Source organism: Ranitomeya variabilis, chromosome 3 (genome assembly GCF_051348905.1).
Source record: "Ranitomeya variabilis isolate aRanVar5 chromosome 3, aRanVar5.hap1, whole genome shotgun sequence".
Taxonomy (NCBI): domain Eukaryota; kingdom Metazoa; phylum Chordata; class Amphibia; order Anura; family Dendrobatidae; genus Ranitomeya; species Ranitomeya variabilis.
In genome coordinates this window covers 394,790,177-394,796,176 of record NC_135234.1, presented here as the reverse complement: position 1 = coordinate 394,796,176, position 6,000 = coordinate 394,790,177, and positions in this window count along the sequence as shown.

Here is a 6,000-nt window from a genome sequence, read left to right as displayed (position 1 = left end):
GCACTTATCCGTTATTTTATGGGTTAGGGTTTTATTGGTATTTTATTGTACATTTACCTTATATTAACTGTGTTTCATTCTATATTTCAGTAGTGAAAATCAGCCGTTTACACATTTCAGCCATTGCTAACCGTCCTTGAATAATGTTCCTCTAAAGTGACAAGTACAAGCCATCTCTGGAAAGGAGCCGTTGTCAGGATTACCTGATGGACACTTCACTATCTTATATCTGGCCATGTATTGTATATTTGTGTTTTTATAAGAAATATTTATCAATTTTCAAATATGTGCTTGTACACTATTTTGTTGTATTTATGCAGTTTTTGTAACTTTTATATGGTTTTCTATATGAAGTCATTGATATAGAATTCACTTGTAAATTGCACTAATGAGCACTTAGCACTTTATCTTTAGGGACGTTTAGTCCTTTATTTTTGTTATAGGTTTTCATACACAGTTTCAGGTGGTGCGCATGCGCCTCTGACTCACGGCTGGATCCTCCTCCCAACGGCACCGGACCGGCTAGACGCACTCTCCCGGTTACCCGGGGCAGTGCGCTGGTTTGTCATTGCCGCCGGGGAGTGGATCCTCAGGCATGTGGATCCGACAGCGCATGCGCCGCATATCTCCTGAACACACATTTAAATTTGTTAGTAGGTCACATAGCTTGCTCACCGCAAGCATACACTTGCACCAGGAATTGGCATAGGTTTTATAATAGGGCACTATTGGATAGACAGCTTGACCAGCGTTGTTAGGTATCCTAGCTACGGTCACATGATCTTATGACGTCACAGTGGGCGTTGATTACAGCGCCGTCTGTGTGTGTTTTCTTGATCCCATTAGTTTGGTGTCTTTTTGGTTATATCTTAGCGGTGCCCACCTTTAATAATCTATCCAATCATATGCATTCACGATTTTATCACGGCAACGTTTTTCTTGCCATGGCACTTCCGCTATTGCGCACTTCATCCTATCTTGATAGCATTGCTATGTATCCTGGTAACGGCCCCACGTGGGCTTGTGATGTCACAATGGGCGTCCCTATAGTGATTGCATACGGACTTTGATTGACTGATAGATATTTATATAGATTTCCCTTTCCCTCCTCGTCACATACCCCCGGAAGAAGAATTCATTTTGAAACGCGCGTTGGGGATTTCAGCAGGTCTCGTGCAGCCTCCACTCTGGTAAATATTATAGGAGATTGTTTTGAGTAGCCACATATGTGGTCACCACTTTAGTTTCGTTTGTGGCCAGGCTTCCATTTGGCATTTCAGTTAGTTATTGGTGTAACACTTTATATGCTTGAGCCTTATGTGTCTACAGGTTGATACATGTGGCACACCTTTAATAACAACATACTTTATGGTATCATATCCATCTCCTTTAACAAATATTTTTCCCAGTGCCACTATAATAATCAATGGATGTGTATTAATATATTAGGCATATAGTGGGGGTTTGCTCCAGCCCTGTTCATTATGATCGGAGGCATTTTTATATGTTGATTGGTGTTGTGCCAATACTGGGTTTTTATTTATGTTGTATCAATAAAGGTTTTCCAATTTTTGAACTATACATTCTGGTGGTTTGTCCAATTTCATTGATTAACCTCCGTGTGTTTCGTGTTATCTTGAATGTGTTCACATTTAATTTTTTTTGGACTAATATGTATAAATATAGTACCCTAAATGAGTTTGTGTTGTTTGATTGGTTCTTGTTATCTCTCCTCATGAACAAGTCTGATAAGATTAGGCCAGAGAAAGGGCACCAAAATGTAAACTATAAAAGTGCACCATGACTTTACGGACACACTGTATTTTTTTATGTTTGGCTGCTGTAACATACTAAAGCCCCCTTCACACGTCTGTTTTTTGTGTCCGTATGCAGTCTGTTTTTTAAGGACCGCAAAAACGGACACACACCCATTGTATTCAATGGTGGTGTGCAGACATGTCAAGTTTTTTTGCGCAGCACGGACAAAATGCGTGCCGCACACGTGCACATTGATGGCTCACAGTTGACATCCATATGTCATCAACGTGACACGTATAGGCCTGGGAAGAAGTGGTACAGTTCACATTGTTCCCAGGCACTGGCTGCTCTAGGCACCTCATTATTGACTGACAAAGTTGTGAAATTGAACAATGCCTGTGGCTGACCAAGGTGTGAGATTGTACAATGCGTGAGCAACTCAAAGGCTGACCAAAGTGTGAAAGTTACACAGTGTCCTACAAACTCAATGCACTGACAGGGTCTTAGGTAAATTATTTCAGACCAATTCACCTCCCTCAACTGTTACATTTGTATGTGTATTTTTCCATGAACATATGCCTTGTATTGGTGACCTGTGTTCATGCTTTTGTGGTGGGAGCAAAGCTGAACTTTGGGATCCTGAAAAACGCACCAAAACATGCTTCTATTCTGACAAGAGTACAGGTTTTTCTGCAGAAAAAAAAACGAAGCAAAAATGCCTAGTGTGAACTTAGCCTAATTGAAATTTGCATACTTCCAGCCACATTCCAATTAGACTTACTTGGCCTATCTCAGTTAACAAATCAGTGCTTTTGCAAGCTCTTTTGAAGAAAAAAAGTGTTGCAAGCTTTATAGCGCATGCACCTGCACGCTGTCACGATTCTCAAGTCTGTAGTCACAGAGTGGCTGCAAATTTTATTATAAGCCCAGACAACACCTATAATGCTGGAGAGCACATAGACTGTACACTGAGGCCATCTGTGTGCTGTCAGTAATTTTCACGGACCCATAGAATTGTATGGGTAACTGATCCGTGATGAAAAACAGACATGTCTCTGTGTTTTTTTTTTTTTTTGCTGAGACACGTGGTCCACATTAAAATAAACAAACACTTCATAGCGTAGAACGAATGAGCTCTGACAGAGAAGATGGAATTTAAGGAAGCTTAAAAAAAGAAAAGTCTAAATTTAAATAATTAAATCATACTGCCTTATTCTTGAAAATAATGTATTGAATAAAAAAAATTGCAACCTTTTACGCCAAAATAATGTATCTTTTTTTTTTTTTTACATAGGACTCACCTTTCTTTTGAAACCCCTGTTACCTTTATGCAATACTACTGTGCGTGCAAGTTAACAAGTAACAAGAATCTCTGCGACATATCACCTGACCGTTTATGACATGCCCTGCCTAGTCCAACAGTTCAATTCATGAGTCAGCTGCCTATATCCTTCCTTTCAACTGTAAAAAGCATTTCTGTTTTTCTCTGCCACTCTTTTGAAAAATATTAACCATTTGCCTCTGGTGGGTTACAGACAAGTTACTCTTTTTGTTTCTAATGTTGTGATACAAACATTATCAGAATTTGCAGAGCAACACAATATTCAGCAAATTTAAACAGAAGAAACAAGAATCCTGTTTGTAATCTATAATGAAACAGGGCTGACATAAAAATTGTTTGCTTTCTATGGGTTATTTTTATATGTACCGACCACCCACACTAAGCGACCACTGAAATAAATATTTACCGATAGGCGGCCATTTAATAGCCCACTTACACAGGCAGACCAGTTACGTGATGGGCACTGAACAATTTGTAATAAACCATTCAGTGTTTATAGGCTGCCATTGTACTTAGTAACATAGTAACATAGTTATTAACCCCTTCACCCCCAAGGGTGGTTTGCACGTTAATGACCGGGCCAATTTTTACAATTCTGACCACTGTCCCTTTATGAGGTTATAACTCTGGAACGCTTCAACGGATCTTGGCGATTCTGACATTGTTTTCTCGTGACATATCGTACTTCATGATAGTGGTAAAATTTCTTCGATATAAGTTGCGTTTATTTGTGAAAAAAACGAATATTTGGCGAAAATTTTGAAAATTTCGCAATTTTCCAACTTTTAATTTTTATGCCCTTAAATCACAGACATATGTCACGCAAAATACTTAATAAGTAACATTTACCACATGTCTACTTTACATCAGCACAATTTTGGAACCAAAATTTTTTTTTGTGACGGAGTTATAAGGGTTAAAAGTTGACCAGCAATTTCTCATTTTTACAACACCATTTTTTTTTTAGGGACCACATCTCATTTGAAGTCATTTTGAGGGGTCTATATGATAGAAAATACCCAAGTGTGACACCATTCTAAAAACTGCACCCCTCAAGGTACTCAAAACCACTTTCAAGAAGTTTATTAACCCTTCAGGTGTTTCACAGGAATTTTTGGAATGTTTAAATAAAAATGAACATTTAACTTTTTTTCACACAAAATGTATTTCAGATCCAATTTGTTTTATTTTACCAAGGGTAACAGGAGAAAATAGACCCCAAAATTTGTTGTACAATTTGTCCTGAGTATACTGATACCCCATATGTGGGGGTAATCCACTGTTTGGGCGCATGGCAGAGCTCGGAAGGAAAGGAGCGCCATTTGACTTTTCAATGCAAAATTGACTGGAATTGAGATGGGACGCCATGTTGCATTTGGAGAGCCCCTGATGTGCCTAAACATTGAAACCCCCCACAAGTGACACCATTTTGGAAAGTAGACCCCCTAAGGAACTTATCTAGATGTGTGGTGAGCACTTTGACCCAACAAGTGCTTCACAGAAGTTTATAATGCAGAGCGGTAAAAATAAAAAATCATATTTTTTCACAAAAATGATATTTTCGCCCCCAATTTTTTATTTTTCCAAGGGTAAGAGAAGAAATTGGACCCCAAAAATTGTTGTGCAATTTGTCCTGAGTACGCTGATACCCCATATGTGGGTGTAAACCATTGTTTGGGCGCAGAGCAGAGCTCGGAAGGGAAGGAGCGCCATTTGACTTTTCAATGCAAAATTGACTGGAATTGAGATGGGATGTCATGTTGCGTTTGGAGAGCTCCTGATCTGCCTAAACATTGAAACCCCCCACAAGTGACACCATTTTGGAAAGTAGACCCCCTAAGGAACTTATCGAGATGTGTGGTGAGCACTTTGACCCAACAAGTGCTTCACAGAAGTTTATAATGCAGAGCCGTAAAAATAAAAAATCATATTTTTTCACAAAAATGATCTTTTTGCCCCCATTTTTTTATTTCCCCAAGGGTAAGAGAAGAAATTAGAGCACAAAAGTTGTTGTGCAATTTGTCCTGAGTACGACGATACCCCATATGTGGGGGTAAACCACTGTTTGGGCGCATAGCAGAGCTCGGAAGGGAAGGAGCGCTATTTTACTTTTCAATGCAAAATTGACTGGAATTAAGATGGGATGCCATGTTGCGTTTGCAGAGCCCCTGATGTGCCTAAACATTAAAAACCCCCACAAGTGACACCATTTTGGAAAGTAGACCCCCTAAGGAACTTATCTAGATGTGTTTTGAGAGCTTTGAACCCCCAAGTGTTTCACTACAGTTTATAACGCAGAGCCGTGAAAATAAATTCTTTTTTTTTTTTCACAAAAATGATTTTTTAGCCCCCAGTTTTGTATTTTCACAAGGGTAACAGGATAAATTGGACCCCAAAATTTGTTGTCCAATTTGTCCTGAGTACGCTGATACCCCATATGTGGGGGGGAACCACTGTTTGGGCGCATGACAGAGCTCGGAAGTGAAGGAGCGCCATTTGGAATGCAGACTTAAATGGATTGGTCTGCAGGCGTCACGTTGCATTTGCAGAGCCCCTGATGTACCCAAACAGTACAAACCCCCCACAAGTGACCCCATATTGGAAACTAGACCCCCCAAGGAACTTATCTAGATGTGTTGTGAGAACTTTGAACCCCCAAGTGTTTCACTACAGTTTATAACGCAGAGCCGTGAAAATAAATTCTTTTTTTTTTTTCACAAAAATGATTTTTTAGCCCCCAGTTTTGTATTTTCACAAGGGTAACAGGATAAATTGGACCCCAAAATGTGTTGTCCAATTTGTCCTGAGTATGCTGATACCCGATATGTGGGGGGGAACCACTGTTTGGGCGCATGACAGAGCTCGGAAGGGAAGGAGCGCCATTTGGAATGCAGACTTAA